General features: G+C 40.4%; 1 protein-coding gene across 6 annotated transcripts in view; it reads left to right on the top strand.

Annotated features, from left to right (window-relative positions):
* nphp4 (nephronophthisis 4) overlaps positions 1-21,419 on the top strand; it is a 182,060-nt gene that overhangs the window by 68,394 nt on the left and 92,247 nt on the right. The window lies entirely within an intron of this gene.

The following is a 21,419-nucleotide window of genomic DNA, read 5'->3' as shown; positions in this document are numbered from 1 at the left end:
AGAGGAACTCAGATTTGATCTGATGTGGAGGTCCCTCTGTGCTTTAAGTTTTGGTCTTTCATTAAGGCAGCTATGTCACCTTGCTTTACACGTTTTTCACTAAGCCTATAAATAAGAGATTTATCTTGAAACACGATTCCTTAAACTACATATGACGTTTTCTTTATAGATGTTATTTTTAATTTCCAAAACAGATTGTGTGAATGTTTGAGCTTCCTTCCACATAAAACATTTGCATAACTAAGTTTCATTTTTTTTTACATCCTGCATTGCGTGCCATTTGTCCACTTCCCTGCTATTGATGGCACATTGCAGTACATCTTGGTGTTTTACTGTGACCTGTTGATTAGTGTTAATGTGTGAAACCACATGTTAGGTTTCACATAATCAGCACGAGTGTGCACATGCATGTGTACTAAATACACATAATGGCTACCCTGAAAAATATTTCCATAGCAGTAGTAGAGCTCAAAAAGTCCTGCTTTAATTCTGGAGTCACCCTGAGCTGTGGTGCTGGCTGCTGCCAGTCTAACCCCGCCACTTTTCTGGCTCCAGTAAGTAACAAAGGAGCAGTGGCCAGTAAGTTCAGACTCCAGGCTTAAAAATGTTGCCTCGGTGATGGGTGACTTTCTTGACTCGACAGTGTGTGGGCACGATTCACTTCTTTCCTTAGAACAAGATACTGCTTTGCTGAAATGTAGCTCGCATAGAGATGATTTTCCAGAGCTGTTAAAAATCGTTCTGATGCAGACATGTAAGGTTTTGGATAATTTTGCTTTATTCTTTGTGTGGGTGATACTATTTAATATTTTAAATATTATCCCCCATGAGCCCCCATGAGCTAACACGTACATGAAACCCACAGTAATAAAGTAAAAATACTTTACATTGAGGAACAGAATAATGCTTTTCTGCAAAATCCATTTTGCGTATATCACACAAAATATGCCAAACTTGTCTGGTGGGTTATGTTTAATGCTGTGTCAACACAATAGGGCATAAAGCCAAAATAAAATAGTCTTAGCAAAGCTATTATTTGAATTAGGAAACATTTGAGCAGATACTTAACTCTAATTCTCATGTCATAACAGTTTTTGATAGTCAGTGTTGCAGACTCAGTCAGTTCTCACAAATAATTGAGTTTTAACTCTCGGGTCTTATGAGATGATTTCTTGAAGTCTCTTTGTTTCAGACATCTTCTTTCAGTCGGTGTCTATGTACATAGAATTACTAGAATTCAGACATAATTTCTCTTTACTTTGCAGCTGTCTGCAAAAGTTGACAGTGAGCTGTATGTAATCTATGTCTCAGGCCGCAGGTCATTTCACCAAACCATTATATTGATTTGTCAGTGTAATGGGCAAATATTCAATCAAAAATAGATGAATGGTCAGTCATGCTGGTACAGTGCTAAAATGTTCATTATTGGTAAGATGAAGAAGTTTAAGGAATATTTTTGTCCATCAACAATATTTTCAATAAAGCCAATGATCTTTTAATTTGAATATAGTTTAAGTGTTGCACAGTTTCTACTGTGATGTTTTAATTGAACAAAACAAAACACATTTTAAATCAAAACAAAATTCAGCTTTCTACATGTAATTCCATAAAATATTCTCATTTAACTGAATTGTAATCTGAAGTCCGGTCACGTCTTACCTCTGTTCGTGTGAATTATGTGGACCTTTTGCGGGCACTTTTACAGACCCACACAGTCAACATGTCCGCAGGGAAGTAAATTCCAAATTGAAACCATACCACCGAACAACCGCTCATGGCAGAAACAACCACAGAAAGACTGTGGTAATTATGTGCGTGGGTGAGCCTTCAACACTTAATGCATGCCAAGGCTGGGCTCTTACCGTGTTACTGCGTATTGTGTCCTTGTACAAGCAGGGGTCACCAGATCACCAATTAAAAGCAGCAGCAAAACAACCAGCCACTCAGTCATTACAATGACATGGTACATTTGCATTTATGTATTAATTCACCCATTCTTACCTCTGCAGCCACTTTAGAGGCAATCATCCATTGTACATGGACAGTCCACCCTCCCACCCCCACTTTTTTTTTTTTTTTTTTTTACCATATGATTATTCCATGGACTTATTGACACATGATGGATTGGTTTAGGGGGAAAAGAAACTGTTTCTACAGAATCGTTCATTCCAATGCATGAAACATATTTCATCTTGCTCAGAAGTGTTTAAAATATGTTATTATTATGTTTTGTGACAAGACAGCTCTACAGCTGAGCAATCAACTCTGTGAGCAGTTGAGGTTGACAGAAGTTACATTATTTATGCACCTATTTTGTCGCAAAGCATTGGACAAATTTAAATTTTGACCTGATGGTGGCAGGTGAGCTGAGGATCTGCAAAGTCATTACAGTGTTTTCCTGAAGAGGACACTGATTCCTGTACCAAAAAGTATGGAGGCCCGTTGAAACATTTCACTGAAAACCACAACCTGCTGTTAGCACTTGATTAAATGTCAGGGAACCACCAAAGTTTGACCGACCACAGCTGTCCTGCTGAAATGGCTAAATTATATGTCTGTATGCTCATGCTGTATTGAGCTCCTTTTGCTTTTTTCAGACTGCAGTCAAATCAGATTTGTTTCTCAAATCAGATCTTTGGGACAAACTGTCCACACTGTTATTTGCAAGTGAACGGATCGGATTTGGTGTGTCTAGACATCACCATCCTATCTGTGTTGGTTGCTGTGGTAACGATGTAGACATAGCTATGCTGATGATGCTGATTTCCAACACAGAAGCAAAATGGCAGCATACAATTTATTTTGCTGTCTCTCCGTGGACTGTTGTTCTCGTTGTCCACAATAGCGCCAAAATCGACACTCTGATAGAACTGCGCTAGCGCTGTGATTCCTGATTCTGTTCACTCTGTCGCTCTGAAAACAATGTTGTCATTGTGTTGCACTTCGAGTGACGCAAGACATCCGATCTGAGCCCCCAGAGCGTCCAGATTGAGATGCATCTGTAGGAATCTGATTGAAATCGCATTTCAATGACCTCCAAATGTTGTTTAGGTCCGATTGGCAAAAATCACATTTTATGAGGTTCTGCCCAAACTTCCAAAAGTCAATCTGGATACAATTTGGACAAAATACTGATTTTGTGATGGCACTCTGAACAAGGCCTTTATAACAGTTGTTAGTCCAAAGGTAAAGGATATAGTGCATACTCAAAATGAACAGTGTCGTACAGCGTCTTATTTACCACACTGCAAATCTCAAGTAGGGCAAAGTGGCTGCTTATGATACTGGCAAAAAAAAAAGTGGTTGTCATAGTGAAAAAGGAAAACTGAGGTAGCACATTAAGTTGGCTCAAGATAGTAATAAACCGGCCTCAGACAGTAAAACATTGCATTTACAGTTCTTGAGCAAAGAGCTTGATTCAAGTTTCTGCTGCTGTTCGACTCTGACCAGCATTTTAGCATCACATCATTGCACACATGGCCAATCTCTGTGGACAGCAGGCGTGACTGTGGGCTTGTTGGCTTTGGATAATTCACGATTTCCAGACTGCCTACATGGCACTTGTTTTGAAGCACTGGCCTTGGTGGTTGGTCTCTCCCTCAAACTTATTGGTGGAGAGGTTTTTGGTTCCCAGAACATGTTTCTGATGCACCCTGGTCTTTCCTACCTGTGCCACCATTGGTTTTGAACATATTTATGATCTACTTGTCTAAAATATCACCTATGGAAACAAGATATTTCAAAATCTACTCGACATATTGCTTTGCAGTTTATTGAGAACATTCACGCTCCCAATGGAACATAAACAAGTTCACCCAAGTTGAGAAATTCTAATAAACCTGATAGAACTATCAAACTGTCATTCTCATCATCCCAGAATAGCAATGGAGGGTGACAAAAAAAAAAAAAAAACCAGTCTACTTCACCACCTTCACCTTCGCTGGCATGCATGTTTGAATGTTTGATGAGGTGAGAGATATTTAGCAGGTAGAGAGTAATTTCTGTCTGAGTGGGAGTGGAGTTTGTGTTTGTGTGCTGATTGGTGCATATGCTATTTGGGAGTGTTAATCCAGGAGGTGATCTGTCTCGGGTGTTGACTGATAAGGATTTGATACGAGCCGCCTCTTGAAGAAAATCTCACCCAGCCACCCGCCGCATCTCGCAAAAGGATCTGGTGTTATCGCCTGACTGCTACAACTTCATGCTCTGTATCCTCTGCGACCAAGAAGCGTGCGATGGGACAGTATGCGTGTTCCCGCACTGTGTCGCAGCTGTCAGAGATGTGAGGCTTTTGATGTGTTGTAGCTGTATTGAGCTAAGGTGTGCCTTCAGGGCAGGCAGCTGTACACTGTCAACAAGACTTCACACTGCTTGACACCACTTGGGAAAAAAACAAACTCGAAGGCTCACGTCTGATGGCCACCACAACCTCTTCAAAGACTTTTCAAGCCCTTGTAGAACTCTAGTGTTGCTTAAACCTGTAAAAATCAATGCTTTTAAGTGGATTTTTTTTTTTTAAATCATGACTCCTACTTTACTTAGTGCAGTCTTAAAAATACACCGGACACCTTGGCTTTTGATCTCGGTGAACAGCACCTCAATAGCAAGTCCACCGAACTGGAAAATCACCATTCAATCATGGACCATTCATTATACTTTGCCAGTCAATGGCTATAAATACATTTTATAGTAAAATGTTAATAGAGATGTTACTACATGGAAAAAAAACCTAGTAAAACACATCTCTTTTCTTTTACTTGGATGGTATCGATACATTTAATACCAAACAGCAGCAGTACATTGGTTTATTACTTGTAACAGGCAGAGTAAATAAATACCATTAAACACCAGTTAGTCATTTCAGAACTCTGGAATCTGCAGTTTTTACAATCAACTTCACGTCTCCTTAAGACAAACACTTGAAACTTGTTGTTTGTTTAGCTAACAGAAGTTTTTCGGCAGCTGCCAGCCCAGAGTGCAACTTGAGGCTTGACTAAGCGAATGGCAGGTGCAGAGTGGGTGGAATCCTCTTGCAGTCAATCACAGCACATGCTGTCACTAACACACGTCTGGGGTTTCCCTTATCCTCCCCGTTCCCACGCTATCCGTTCGCCAAGGTATTATCGGTGACTCAAGATACAAATGCTGCATTCAAATGCAGTTGTGTTTATTGTGTACACGAGAATAATCCATATGAACGGCCCCCTCTTGCGGTATTTACGACGTCGGAACTCAAAAGCTTTGATAAGCCTCGACTTCACCAGTTGTGACGTGTTTCCTGCCTCAACAGAGTTTTTTGTTGAATGCTAAGCTAATATATTGTAATTTTAGTCATGTAGAGTTTTGCTTTCTAACTCTTATAAAGCATATTAGGAAAATGTTGATATTTCAACAGCCTCTTCTCCCTCTGTCATTATGTTTTTGCATTTCCCTCATTCTATCACTCACCTGCTAGTTTGCTAAATTGTTAGCCTCTGTAGCTTCTACACACCATCCATGTTTCCGTTTCCTAGCAGCAATGTTCTCATGACTTAACCACTTGAACGACAAGGATACGGTGAGCACAACTTCCTATGTTGTAACCACAACCTCGCGCTTTCCATTTGAACGCAGCAAAACTCCTCCTACCTCACATCCCTATAGGTCTTTGGTTCCGCCTGATTTGCAAGCAGCCTCTTGTCAGCCATTTAACAAAGGCTCGTATCCGATGCCATTCAGTCAAAAACAAAACATGTTCGTACTTAAAATACGGCTAGTGATGGCTTCATCAGTACCGTTGCATCTTGTTATACGTGTTTGGATTTCATGTGGAATCATGAAACTTAAGATAACACCACAGCTGCATTAATACAAGTTTATTTAGATAAAATTCCCAAAGTGAGCCAGCTGAAAATGACCAAATTGGTGAAATTGTTTCGGTGTCTTAAAGATTACTTAAATCGTACCTGAAATTGAAGTACTGAAAGGCATTGAAGTGCAAGTTCAAAGTGAATTACTAAAACAAGTAAATAGCATGTAAGACTGAAGCTCTGACACTTTAGTGTACATGGAGTTAAGTTCAAGCAGTAAAAGCAGTTGAAGTGCAGGCAAACAAAGGCACAATAAGAAAAATGTAATACACGTATAAATACATGTACAACATGTGAAAAAGAGGTAAAAAGATAAAATAACATGTAGAATATACAATATAATTGTAAGATAAAAGAATGGCATAGAATAATGTATAAAACAACAACATTTAATGAAGTAGATTGTTTTGCAGAATAACTTTGGAGGATTCAATCGCATCAATGCAGATGCATGTTGTGCTGTCGGGGGATAAATGTCTGAAGTCTTCTGTCTTATTGTGTGCGTGGATTCATCCATGAGTTACATCTTTATACTGTCATTGAACCCCCTACAATGGAGTACTAAACCTGTTCTCTGTCATTTCCCATGTTGCTGTGCGTTCGACTGCGTGCACTGACACTAGATGGTGCTGTGTAATGCAACTTGAAGGAGCCGCCTGTGCTATAGGGCTGTGTTCTTGTTACAGGACACGCCGGCTGCCTTTCTGTTGTTCTTTCCTCTGATTAAATAGAATTATGTCCTTTGATGTATTCTGAGGGGGCTAAGGTGGGTGAAAAAAGTCAAACAATTTTGTTGAATTCCCTTTTCTCTCAAAACATTACCGCTGCAATACAGAGGCAATCACCCGGTGCTCTGAGACTGCCTACATGTCTCACCCTTGCTGTGTTGAAAGCGAGCCTGCTTCTCACTATAAGACAAAGAACAAGGATGTCCTCTTTTTTACAAAATTGCAATGCCCTCATTGCCTTTGGTTATGAAGAAAGAAACTCACTTGGTGTCGTCATTTGTCTTCTTTGGTATTTTTTGATTTTACTTATGATTGGGTTGCTCTTTCTGTCTTGTCTCCCTGTGTCACATCCTCTCTCTCTCTCTCTCTCTCTCTCTCTCTCTCTCTCTCTCTCTGAGGCTTTGAGCAGAGTTTTTTCATGCTCCTCAGCAGCAGTCGGAAGGATGGAGATAACAATTTAAATGAAGGGGAGGAGGTTGGGGAGAGGAGAGGAACTGGGAATTTGTCTGATAGGCTGTTCTCAGAGGGTGTCTGGGGTCGACAAACTTCAAATAATCAACTTTTTCTTGCAGTCAAATACACCGTGTCCACTTCGTGACATCTCTCCTCTTCTCGCTCTTGCTTTCCTGTTTGCTGTTGTGCTATTTCATTCTCTGCCTCTTATCCCTTTCTCATCAAGGGCTCCATTGTATTGCCCGGTATACTTGTCAGTGCTCGTGCCTTGATGGGCTGCTCACAGGGAAACTCTGCCCTTCCACGTCCACTCCAGCACTCTCTTCCACATCACTCTGCTGCCCACTGAGAAAGAAGCTCTGAGAAGCTGTGGAGCAGAAGAAAGGCAGGATGAAAGTATGCTTGAGAGTTGCAATTAGTTGCTCCGCTCACTGCTATGCTCGGTAATTATGAGGCGACAAAATATTAAGACGATGGTATCCTTAATTCCCTGTGTCTCCCACCATATTATTACCGTGATTGCTCATTTATGTACTTTATTGATCTGTGGTATGAAACACGGTATTAATTGGACATGATGAAGAACATTTTAGTTTGACTGATCCACGGATCTAGTCCAACAATATTTAGGGGCACAGGGAGGTAAATGTGCTGCCATTCACACCACTTGGATTTTTCCTGAAGACAAAAAAAACAAAACATTGTGTATTTCTTAATTACCTTTAGTGGTATCTTTCCGTGCTGATAGTTGTGGTATTTGTTCAGATTTTAAGGTGTCACTCGCTGACATTTCTGCCTCTATCCCAGGACAATGTGAGTAAAAAGGAAGAGCCTTGGTATTATTGAGGGCACATCTGTAACCATTTAAACGTTCGATGAGTAGGATCTTAAAGGGCTCTATCAGCAGAAATGGACATGGAATTCATAATTACGTTTTCACTAGTGTGTAATCACTGTAATGGCAATCGTGAAGCTGGTGGACTCCATGCCTCAGAGGGCCATCTCGAGTCTTAAACAGAACGATTTATTGACATACTAAATGAACGAGTGAGAAGAGAAGTCTTGCCATTCTGTCTCTGAGCTCCTTTGTCCTTAGTAATCGTTAGTGTTGTCCACTGGAATGTTTTACATTTCCAGATAAGGAGAGGCGTCATTCTCATCCTTGACACACCAGACACACTGTCTCTTTCTGCAGTCACAGGAAACATTCCTTCACTATCAGCTGAAACCAAAAATGTGTATTTCTACTACTCAAGAATGAGCCCTTTATATCTATATAAGAAACGGGTCCTCTTCCATGTTCCACTGCCATGTGCCATGTACAAACCAAACACTGGCTCTAAAGAGGGCCTTTAGTAATTCATGAGTTTTGTGGCCACCGTAGATTCTCTGACACACTTGGAAAGGGAGGGTGAGGGGAGGAGAGGTCAGTTTGTTGCAATCTTCAACCTCACTGCTAGATGCAACTAACTCCTACACACTGATCCTGGAAGGCTTTCCTCCACATCTGTGTGAACAAACACAAAAAAGTCAAGAACATTCACATCCAGTGCCAGCGGCCATCGTCGAAGAGGAACAGGTGTTACAGTCGGATCCATCTCCTCTATGTCATATAACTTGTTTACCATATCAAGTTCAAAAATGTACCCTGATGCTCTAACCAACCAGACATGGTTTGATTACTTTGCCCGTTTGCCAACACTGCAGAATAAGCCCTTTTTCAGATAAGTCAGAAGGACATTGATAAGAGCAAATAGTTTTAAAATAACACCTGTTAAATATTTTGACCTTTTCAATCGCTGTTCTCTCGCCTCCTTGGCATTCGCATCTGTTTGAGAAGTAAAGAAACGGTATCTATCACGGCACATCAAGCATTTAGTTACCCACTCAAAAGTGTAAGTGGGCGCCTTCCACAGGACATGATTTACTCACTGTGAAAATACTTGGGTCACTGACAACTGACGTGAGGCAACGACGTTTCTCCTAATTGCGTTCTGTCAGCACCAATTTAGCGCCGCCGTAACTTCATCTGAGACATTTCCTCCCCGCCCCTGCTCACTGATCACTGCCGTTCTTCAACCACCGTTACCTTGGCACCGCTCATCTATTGAGCCATGTAGTACAGCTATTGTTTTCGGCCTTCTTCTGCTGACAAGCACTAGCTCATCACTAAAGGAGAGGGGGCTGGTGTGTGTGTGTGTGTGTGTGTGGGGGGGGGGGGTCCCCTTTGCCAGGAAACACTTTGTCGGGGGTGTGTGACAGCTGCAGCCGTCTGAAACACTGACACAGAGGATGAGCGGCTGCTCGTAGGTCACAGCCTCAGAAAGATGGAGGCAAAGCAGATAGATTGATGGACAGAGGAGAAGGGAGGAGCATGTCGAGAGGAGATACTTGGTTTCATCCTCTCACTAACCTCTGCTTTGCTTCGGAGAGGCTGTCAGACGCGAAGCACATCCTCGGAACAGTAATTGGCGGCTCTCCCGGGCTGTTGCTCGACAACGAACTTATGGGAAAAAGAAAAGGATGTTGCCAGTTTTGATTTGCGTCATGTACTGAAATGCGTTCTGTGTTTGAGGAACTGGGCCAGCGCACACCCAGTAATGGAAGTGTCACCCGCATCATATTTTCATATTTTCACCTTTGACCCTGAGTGGGTTTAGTGAGTGGCACAGTTGATTACAGAGAATCTGAGGAAGTGAACGCATTAATGCATGACCTTTTAAACACACTCACAGTTCTGCCCTTTACCGAGCTCTCATCTGGATATGCAGACATAGGACTGCAATTGGCAGCATGCCCATTTCTTATGCGCTATATAGAGCAAACGCTAAAGAAAACATGGTCATCTGCAAGAAGTCAGAGTTGGGTAGCATTCATGAATGTTGTCTTATTTTATATCTGGGGTTTATTTAAAACTACAAACCAAAAACATCAGTCAGCTGTCAGAGAGGCAACAGAAAATCATTTCCAAATAGAGACTGATAGGCACAGTGAATCCAGAACTTATGGAGACATTTGCAATAAACACAGCCGGCAAAGGAGAACATCCTGCTACACATATCAACAGTAAGGTCATTGACACGGCAAAAAACTGCATGAGGACAAGAGAGCGTTTTAGTCAATAGGGACTTGTTTATTGCAATGTATGCAGCATCTAAAATCAAGTCACTGGTTTGATTTTGCTTTAGATCCCACTGTTTTGGACCTACATGGAAAATTAAAACAGTACAGAATGTTTTTAATTTCAGTTTTGTTTTTATTCATAGTCTAGGCTTCTACATGAATCTGAAAAAGTGCTTCTTTACATCATTGTGCAAGTAACTGCAACAATTCTTATTTTGGGAAAATTCTACCATGATACTTCCACTGTTACTAATTTGTTTATGCATGCAACTTCATGAATGAAGCATTTTTTGGTCACATCAGTGTAGACTGTCAAATAGGGGCTCAGGTCTTTATTTACCTCCACTGCAGAGTGGTGGGTCTACAGAATGATTGTTAAAGGAACTAATTACAAAACAGCAGAGTTGAAACTCAAATAAGCACAGCTGGGAGTAATAAGTGCTGTAGAAATGTACATTATGGTCAGTTTATCGTTAAAGCCGTCTCAAATAATTCCAGCCCGTCTCAAAGTGCTTTGACAGCCTTTTGTTTGTTCATGTGACGAACCTGTTGTTCCATTTTTACTTATTCTTTGACCTTTTCCCACAACTGACTGCTCACTAAGCCGTGCTCCCTTAGTAACCGTGTCAGACAGTGGTAGGCAAAAGCAGGCATCTCATTTTTTGCCGGCAACTATCTTGTTTTTAGGCAAGAAACTGAATTTTGCTTTGATTACAGTCTGGAAACTCTGTTCACATTAATGTTTGCGCCGCCACTCCGAAGGGCGAACCAATCTGCGATCAGTTGGGGTGGTTAAGTACGATGTCATATGGTGGTCAGTGTTGATTGGTTAAAGTATGCGCCAACAGTTTCAACATTAACCCCAGTTAACGTTTAAAGTGTTGGCCTGGTGCTCCTGATGGCTGGTCCAACTGGGCCTGTTCATTATTATCACCGGTGTCATGAAATGCTGATGGCCCACACATATTAACATTCACTTATCCTGAGGTCACTTTGCCTCTTCCATTGTTTAAAATGATCACAGTCATACATCGTGTTTGCGCGTGTTGGCTGGAAGACTCAAACCCATACTTATATTTATATTTATATCAGGTTTCTAGTCTCCCACAGCTTTCTCTCTCTCTAACTCTGCTTTTTGACCTCTGCCCTGCATCATTCCTCGATATAGACTATAATTAGAGTGGAAACAACAGAAACAGCCTCTGCAAGACTATTGGTAACTGCAGTAGGCTCTGTTTTTACAGCTTGCTTCAGGTTTTGTCTGCTACAGTGGTGTTGTAAATCTTTTAAAATCAAATTATATTTCTGAATAAATATCAGCTTAAACATAATTTTTACTCCTAAATGCAGTTTAAAATAAGCCATTTAAACAAATTAGACCAAAATATTGTACATTATTATTTATTGGTTGAAGAAAATGGTCCAACATCACATATCTGAGGGGCAGACATATGTGAACATTTGCTGGCAGTATCTGGTGTGACCCTGCAAAAAACTGTAAATACAAGTTTCTGGTAACTGATAATCAGTCCTGCACATTGGCTTTGAAGGAGTTTTAGTCCATTATTTTGTACAGAGCAGCTTCAACTCAGGGATGTTGATGGGTTTCCTCGCTTTAAGTCCTTTCTAAACATTGCTATTGGATTGAGGTCAATACATTGACTTATTTTCCTACTTGAACCATTCTTTGGTAGAATGATGGTTCTGGATCACTTTGACCCACTTTCTCTTGAAATTCAGGTCTTGGACACGTGTGCTGACATTTTCCTTTAGAATCCACCGGTAAAATTCAGAATTCATTTTTCCATTAATGATGACAAGTCGTCCGAGCCCAGAAGGAGCAAAACAGGCCCAAACCATGATACCACCACCACCACCACCACCATGTCTCACGGATGGGATGAGGTTCTTATGCTGCAATGCAGTGCTTTAATTTCTTCAAACACTTTTCATCTAAACAAAAAAGCCATGTTTTTGTTGTCCACAAAAACATTTCTAATATCCCTCTGGCTTGTCTACATGATCTTTATTGAACTGCAGATGGGCAGTAATGTTCTTTTGGGAGTGCAGTGGCTTTCTGCTTGCATCCCTGCCATGCACAATGTTGTTGTTCAGTGTTTTGCTGATGGGGGACTGATGAATACCATTGGACAATGTGAGAGAGGCCTTTATTTCTTAGAAGTCACCCTGGGTTCCTTTGTTACCTCGCAGACTATCATGCTGCTGTTGCAGTGATCTTTGTTGGTCAACCACTCCTGGGGAGGGGAACAATGGTCCTGAATTTCCTTCATTCATACACAACCTGCCTCAGTGTTATCGAGTCATATTACCGTCAACAACCAATTTTCTTCTCAGGAATCTCCTTTATTTGTGCCATTATACACCTCAACAAACGTATGTTAAGACGCTGAGACATTGATAGATTCCTAATCTTTAAATACAAAACAGGGCGCCCAACAATTAACTGCTAATGCTAGAGGTTTACATACTTTTTACACTCACAGATATCTATAATTTGATCATTTTCCTTGAAAGTAACACCATATTTTGGTCTCATTTGTTTAATTGGCTTCTTTTCGCCTACGTTTAGGACTTGTGTAGAAACGTGTAGTAAATATCATTATTATAGTATATCTTAAAATGAGTTGTGAACATATTAAAATGTTTGCTAGTAGTATACAAAAAAAAATATCTTGATTTCTTTAGTTGAAGGTGAATGTCTTTAAATATTTCAGAGATAATTGGTCTCTTAATAACACCGCCTATGACAACAGTTGAAGTTGCGTTCTTTACTCTGCTAATTAGAACATCAAAATATTAGAAAACAGACAAATTAAATGAAAACGATAAAAAAAAAATATATACTAAACTGCTCCTCTAGTTGTATTTTGAACCAATATAAACCAACTCTTGACTGACTGCTTGGTAATTGTGGTTTAGACATGTGTTTGGTGTTTGACAGGCGTTCCGTTTGTTGAGCTATATAACCATGTTGACTCTCTTAATCATCTTTTTATTCCTCTCTCTGTCTCAGATGTCAGTGCCAGGGGCAGGGAAGATAAACCGTATGTGGAGCAGAAAGCGGTGACATGGCTAGCGGCTGGGTTTATTAAAGGTGTCGATGTACAGCTTCTCCTCTGTGCCACAGAGACTTGTTTGGGTTTTAATTGGCTCTCAGACAGGTACATGCTGTATAGATTGTTGTGTGTTTTAAGTGTGTGTGTGTGTGTGTGTGTGTGTGTGTGTGTGTGTGTGTGTGTGTGTGTGTGTGTGTGTGTGTGTGTGTGTGTGTGTTAAACCCCTGCAGGCTTTAATGATGTTTGCTGAATGAAACGTCTCTAGTAAAGCTTTTCCCAATCACATGCTCATTAAAATGCCTTCTTTACAATGAGACTATCCCCTGAACGTACGAACCCCTGCAGCTCGGTCCTGGTTTTCCTCGACTACTTACATTACATGACGTGTGATTAAGGAGTCCTCCCGCTGGTGTGGACCTCAACCTCAAAGAAACCAGTCATATATTTGTTTGGTTCTGATCTGAAATGTCATACAAATGTTAATTAAATGTTAATCAAACATCTTAAACAGACTAATGTCATCTGGATTTAGAAGTGATATATTTAGCTGATTTGTGGCCTATTCTGGAGGTCAGTCCTCCCTGGAGGCCCCCCTTCCCTCCTAACAACGAGAAAAGAAGTTGAGGATGAGGCGAGAGAGGCTACGTGCCGCAGAGACAATGTTTCGCCCGCCTAATTAAAATGAATGTCAGTTTTCCCCCCACTGAGAAGTGCATCAATCTCCCCCTGCGATGGGCCCAGAGTGAGTCTTACCCTGTCACTGCCTGCCAGCAGTGTCATCCTTCTCCAGACTGATGCAGCGCCCTGGCAGCCAGAGAGGCATTGGTGATGATGTTTGCACATCTAATGGTTGTCTTGTGAATGGCCACCTCGGAAAGAGGCCCATCTTTTTAGACGGAGGGGCTTCAGCCCAGACTAGAACGATTTTCATTTAAAACAGCAGTTACATAAAGTGGTCAGTGGCATTTTGGAGCCATTTGAAGCCATAGCAGCTGTAGGAAGTCTATTTTAGCTTTCTACTTTACTGTTCCATGTAGCAGGCTACAACCAAAGCCAGTAGACAAATCTTTGATGTGTGTTTTTAAATATAACAGTATATTGAAAATGAAAAGATCATCAGAAGATTAATTTGAGTGTAAATATAAGCTATCATGTTGACAGGTTTGTATGGTATACCTGCTGTGTACTTGATTAACTTTCAGCAAGTAGCCTCATAGTATTGGTTACATATGATTTTATTATCATTATCTGGTGGTGATTTTTACTTCCATGTGAGGAGAATTTGCTGCTTTGATGAGGGGTTGATAATCATCTTTGGTACTTTATATTACTGGGGTCTAATGTGACCGTATCAGTCTCAATAAGGAAGTTACTGATTATTTTTCCCCACCACACTTTAATAAGATGTGTCTGTAAAGATAAATTTGTCTTTGGTGGAAGTTTTCTCAAAGCTAAACGATATGTCAGAGTATGTTAGTGACTCTGAGTTGGTAATCCTCAATAAAGGGGATTTGTGAACCTTTTTACTATGAGTTTGTTATTTAGCTGTATCAAACTGTTTCAAAGTGGTGAACCAGCTAAGTGACGTTAACGTTTCTTTCATCTTGTAAAGGGCTCATTGCATGTGTGGGATATGGTCTCAGACCAAAATGTAAAAGGAAAATCTCTTTCAAAACATCATTTTAATTTTTTTTTTTTTTTTTTTTTTACATGACAGTCTGTATTTAAAATGAACAACATGTTACGACCCACACAGGTCTTCATTAGCGTCACTATCAGCAGTAGCGCGCATACCTTTATTGTGATGAACTTTAGTGCGCTGGTGCATATGACGGAGTGTCATGGCTACAATGAGGGAACAAAATAAGGAGCGAGGAAGATTTTACTCTTTGTCGAGAATAAAGTTGAAATTATATTTCCAGGATAAAGTTACATTTCAAGATTAAAGTCGAACTTGTGAAAATAAATCAAACTATTTGCTTTGCGCATGTGATTCTACAAAATGCCTTGTGTAGATTAACGTGCAATTTTACTTAAGAATCGGTAAAGGAAAGGACATAATGTCTCTTTTAGCACATAAAGACAGTTTGGCGATGAGTAAAAACTGTATCTGTTCAGAAGGACAAACAACACAAACTTAGAGGAAGTGGCCGAATTCTTGCAGACCGAAATAGCTGCAAATGGACTGATGCAAGGTTATCGGCGGTTACACCGTCGACAATACAAAGAAGATATGTTGAATCACAAGACACAATAAGACAATTGATTCAGTTGTTTGTAGAGTTCAAGCGCTGCGTTTGAGGCGCAGGCATCATCAAACAGAGGTCCAAACACACTTCCTTTGCTTTGCAACATTTTGACTTTATACTTCACAATTTGACTATATTGTGGAAATGCAAAATTTAAATAAATCGTCACACTCAAATGTTGTTTCCCTCAATGTGGCCCTAATACTCAATCACAAGTGCAACACAACAAAAAGATGAAGTCATGTAATTTTTTACGAAACCTACTGTGAGCTTTAAAGGAGAATTGCGTTTTACATTTAGGTGTGAAACCATATCCCACGCATGCAGTTAGCTCTTTATGAGATGGAAGAAGCACAATACACCTGAAGTATCCAAAGAGCACCTGCATGTGAACACACAAAGACCCAGCAGCACTTCCACTAATTTGTATTAGTATTTTTTCAGTGTCTAAACCGTTATTTTCTTAAAAGCAAGTGAAATATCTGCATACGGGTTTAAATATTTCACCACAGGATATTTCAGTAAATCTTTTTCAAAAACATTCCAGAATGAAATTTAAAGCAGTTTTTACCATCATAGCTATGTTCATATTCTGCCTGTATTTACGCTTTGGGTTTTTCAGAAGAACATCTGACTGCTCATAAAAAAAAAAATGCACATTCACAGTAATCTGGCTCGAGATGTGAAAATTACTTTCATGAACGACCCCTTGAAGTTTTGCTATCAACAACTCGCTCTGAGAGTGAACACAATTCTTGCCCCGCCGGATTTGGCCTCGGTGAGCTGAATAGAGCACAGTAGCCTGCTGGGTTCATTTGGACCACTTGTGCAAATGGATGAAAATGTGATGTGTGCTCTTAAGTTAATGATCTTGGTGCATGTTCTTTCGCTCCCTCATTGTGGAGAATAAGTAGCGGGAGCTGTGGGCCGATGCCTGTCACAGGGTCTTGGCTGAAATAATGACTTGAACAGCCCAACAGACTGCGGTAATGGTAATAACTGTCAGACTTCGTCTCCCATCAATGCTCACATCCCCCTAATTTAGGATTAATTCCTGCTGTACTCCAGAACACTCTAAGTTGCTGAATGTCTCGCCGTTTTCTTTGAGCACAAATATAGTATGTTCCTGCAAACTGTTTCATCTCAGTTTATCACAAACCTGCCCGTTTTATATTAGGACATACAAGGAAAATTCAAACAAGCATAGCAACAGCAGCTCTGGCTTAGTTGCTGTCTCTGAAATGAGTTGTATTTTTACTTGATGTGTAGGAAGAGGCCTCTCTTGGTTCTCTCCGTTAATAAGTGGCATTGTCTGCTGGGAAATGCAGTTTCAGCTCTCTTTGATGTACAAAAACTCCCCTTCTGTCACATTTGGATAATTTCCATTTTTTTCCCCGCCCCTCTCTCCTCAGTGTCCCCCAAAAGTTTGATGATTACTTTTCTCGCTCCAGGTTACAGACATGAGATCTCAGTTTCCACCCTGTAGTATGTTTGAAACAGACACACTTCTTTTCTTTTTTTTTTTATTTGTCTGGAAACGCAGCAGCATTATATTTTACGCTTCTAAACAAGGTTGATAGATTCTTCCCCTGGAAAATGCTTTGCCAGTCAGAGCAATTATATGTGCAGTGACATCGGCTGTTATTGTTTTCAGTACAACTTCATGAAAAAGTTTGCTGCTTCCTTGTTTTTGCCTCGGGCTCCTGCTTCTATTTCTTTTTTCTCCCAAGTGCACAATTGAAACAAGTGCTGGGTTGCTGTCTGACTGAAGGTAATGACTCGTATTTTAAGTATAGCCTTTAACTCTCAAATCAACAGTGTAATCACACTTTGAGGAAATTGGCTATTGATCATTCTGACCTGTCCGACATAATGAAGCAGTGCCGCAGCAAACACTTCTAAAAGTTAATTCAAATGGCAAATTCTCTGATTAATTCGAATGTTTCCTGGTCAGAACGGTGCAAGTGCAAAAAGTCATACTTTATTTCCCCTGAAATATCATGTCATTGATTGGACGCCTCGCTGTTGTCACCAGCAGACTTTGGAATTGATTAAGACTCACTAACTTACTGTGCTGCTCAGAACAAGTCGATTTGCTTGACCCTCCTGGCGTTTTCTTGCTGGAGGCCTTCAACACATGCATGCATCAGCTAACTGCCTCCTCCAGCGCTGCGCTTTCACCACGATGAAATCAAACTCCTTAAACCCGCATGTAGATGTAACATTGACCTTCACCGTCCGATGATCAAGGAAATGCATATTGTAGTTCCTAAGCTCTTGCCTGTGAATGTGGAGTGGAAGGATTACATGCATAATGTGAATTTTCTGCTTTGACAGGAACTATTATCCTGTTTGTTTACTCAAACCTTAAATGAAGAGTCTCTGAGAATCCTTCGCTCGTATTGTTTACCAGTGCTCCACACAGTTCATATGTAGATCACACTGTCCTGAAGCATTCTTTAAAACCACTGCTCTGAAACCGTAATAGTGATTCATGCTGCTACCAGCTTTGCGTCTCCAAGGGAATGTTTACTTCGTGCTGTATCTCAGTTCCGTTCTTGTGATCGACGGATTCCGTTTTTGACAAACTGCTTGAGAGATCTTCCATTTTGACCTTTAATAAGTTATGACTTCTAATAATACTTCGCCTCACGTGTAGTTATGGAGAAACATGTGAAGTTTTGAAGGGTGTTTAGCTCGCTGCTCTCTCTTGTCCTTTTATTTTTTTTTATCCTCACTCGAATTGCAATTTTAAACATAATGTCATTCTCCGTTTCCTGTTATTGCAAGACTGAAAGTGTGTGATAAGCATTGACTGTTGGACAGATAAAAGCTTTTTTCCAAAGCTGTAGGCGTCCCTATAGAAAAGTGGCCCTGATTGGTCTTTTGTCTCTCATTCTCAGAGCTCAGCCGGCGTTTCTGCTCCCGAATCACTTCTGCAATATATTCACTGAATAATACAAGAAGTGAGCGTTGGGTCATGTGCTAGACACTCATTTTGCTCTCTCCGTTCATGCTCTGTGGGAGCACAGACATGTAGGAGACAGAGGGGGAAAAAAACAGACACATTACATAAATTGCCTCAATTTTTTTACTGGGCCCTCCTTGTGCTGTAAAATGATCTTTCTCTAGTTGGATCATTTTTACAAAATCATCACTTTGAAAATAGACTTGTTTGATTTAATGTTTCATATAAAGCATCTTATTAATTCAACCCCATGAGATGGGGAAAAAAAACAGACGATGCCTCAAGGGGGAAATATACTGCTATCTGTTTTATGGCAGCCGTATATTTCTAGAGTTACAATTCAGAGAAATAGCTGTTAATGTCTGCGCTACTTGAGGTTCAAATTATAGTCTGAAAACCAGCTTCTTCTTCAGAACGATGGAGTATTGAACAGCATCTGGGCCACTTGAGATGTGTGATGTTTTAGAGAGGTCTTTTTAGATGTGCACTATAGACATGTAATGATAGCACTACTGTACGTGCTCTCCCTCTACTTATGTGTCAAACACAGATAACAGTAATACTCTGTATATGATGGACAAATCTGAACGTATCTGAGCCACAAATCAAACAGACAACGCCGCGCCGGAGTTTAAAGGCTGTTACTGAATGTCCAAATAATAACTTTAAAGTGTTTGAGATTTACTTTGCATAATGCATTATAAAGTAACATTTTGAAGCTGCCTTTAAGCAGAAATATAAAGACAGCTTTGGTTATTGTTCACAAACGAAGAACAAAACGATCAGAGTTTTTGTTTATCTAAAAAGGATCCCTTGTGGCCGGGTGAACAACGGCTGTTGTTTGTCAGGAGTAAAGGGATAGTCAAGAGAGTGAGAGTATAAAGTTAGGGAGAAGGTTGGTGTAGATGGATTGGTCAAGAAATTACGACTTCACAATAGATGGTATTTATCTTTTTTTTCTGTTAAACAAGACATCAATCCTTTGTAGTATTTTTTTTTTCATTCAAAATATGATCCTTATCCAACTCATACCAACACTTTTGTGTCTAAATCTCGTCGAACCTTAACTGCTTGGAAACCAATAAAAATGAAGTCCTCTTAAAGGTCAATGAGGGTCATTTAAAAAAATGCAAAATTTGAGCATAGAGCGCATATCAAACTTTTTGTCCAATTTTTTGGGGAACAGAAAGAAGTCAGCGAGTCAAATCCGATGTGAAGAGGTGGGTGGGGAGAAACTCAACTCAATTTGAATGCGCTGTGAGGAGGCAAATCGCTCAGATGGTTTGCACGAATGTTTTCTCTAAGAGGCCTCTGAGCGTCACAGGAGAATTGAGTGTTGACAGTCTGACCCCGGCGGATAAATTCACGGTGCACAACCCAGCAAACGTTAAGAAAAACCAACCTGGTTGCTCCCCTGACCTGACACGCCTTCTTCGGTTTTGAACAGTGACGTTTTGCTCCTCTTGAAACGTGAATGTCGCCTGGCTCCTTGCTTCATTGCCGTAAGACTTTCTGAAACATTTCAATCGTATCCGTTGTCGATTTATCGATTTTGACAGAAAATGCGATGTCTGCTCTCTGCTAATGTCCATTGTGAAATCACAGATGCACCCAGACCAATGATCATGACAAAACTAGGAATACTTGTTCACAAACGTAACATCTTCCCCCTGCTCCATGCACATCGAGGCGCTACTTACCGCTCACGCACAACATCAGCGGTCTCTGAACTTTTTGATCAACCTTCGTACGCTGGCCTATGTTCATCCTCAGACTCCTCTTCTCCCGCAATACGTTTCCGTTTCTGCAAAGATATTAATCAAAATAGATTAGAGAGATGCCTGACAATACACAACAACTTCACACTAATTTTGTCTTTGGTGTGCACCTGCTGCAGCATAATCTGTGCCAGCTGTCATTCTTTAGTGCTGTGAACTACAAAACATTGTCTGACCAGCTTTTTCTGCCGCTTACAACTCCATCTCACAGTAGTCCTCAACAAACAGTTTGTCATCATACTGTTTGGCCTTCAGTAAATACGGAACAGTGGTCACAGGATTACCAGATGGTAATACTGGACTTGGAGGGAGATCATAAAATCCTTTGTCCAAAGATGACTCCTCTCAGACTGACTCCTGGTCACGGGGTGGAACTGGTTTCAGCTTCATGTTAACAGACGTCTTTTCCAGTCTTTGTTCAGTCTTCTGTCAAAGGTACTTGTTTGTTTCACCAGAGTAGTCTTCACTACAGTTGTTGCATGTCATGTAAGACACCACCCCAGTTTCCCCTCTCTGGGTTACTGCCACAAGTACCAATGAAATACTGTATATCAGTGAACTGTCCGGTTTCTGCGGGCAGACGGTGCTGCGGTGGTCGGGGGAAATAGAATAAATTAATCAATAAAGAAATACAATGTTGTTTTCATCTGTACTTTTCCTGGTGGAGCTCACTGGAAATCTGTTTTTGTCCATTAAATTTGTGAAATGATTCAGCTCTGTGAAGACTGTGAGCTACTGAAATAGCAGCTGCTTCTGTGAACTGTGACAATGGCCAAAGTTCAATACTTCAATACTACGTAAAACTTTCACTCTTCTTTACAGTCCAGAGATAAATATGGTACTTTCTACTCCACTACATTTACCTGACAGCTTCAGTTATATTTCAGATGAGCATCTGACACAATGTTTAATATACCAAGCTTTTACAATTCAACACATCATTAACAATAAAACCAGTGGTTTCCAACCTTTTTGTCTTCTGACGTCTTACAAAAAGCAATATGTAATGTAGTTGAATCCCGTTTCAGATGTCTGAGCTGTTAAAAGCTCCACTAAATAGTGATTTCTCCCCCTAAACTTCTGACATTGTTTCATTCCCATAAATATTCAAATAATGAAACACCTCACCAAAATTCAAAGATTCAAGTCCAAAAACAGAACTTTTTTTTCCCTTCTTTTTTCCCAGTAATCATC

The sequence above is a fragment of the Brachyistius frenatus genome, unplaced genomic scaffold (assembly GCF_029030835.1).
Source record: "Brachyistius frenatus isolate BFR_SWC_R1_liver_20210118 unplaced genomic scaffold, ASM2903083v1 Contig_16, whole genome shotgun sequence".
Taxonomy (NCBI): domain Eukaryota; kingdom Metazoa; phylum Chordata; class Actinopteri; family Embiotocidae; genus Brachyistius; species Brachyistius frenatus.
This window is presented reverse-complemented; position numbering and strand designations above follow the sequence as displayed.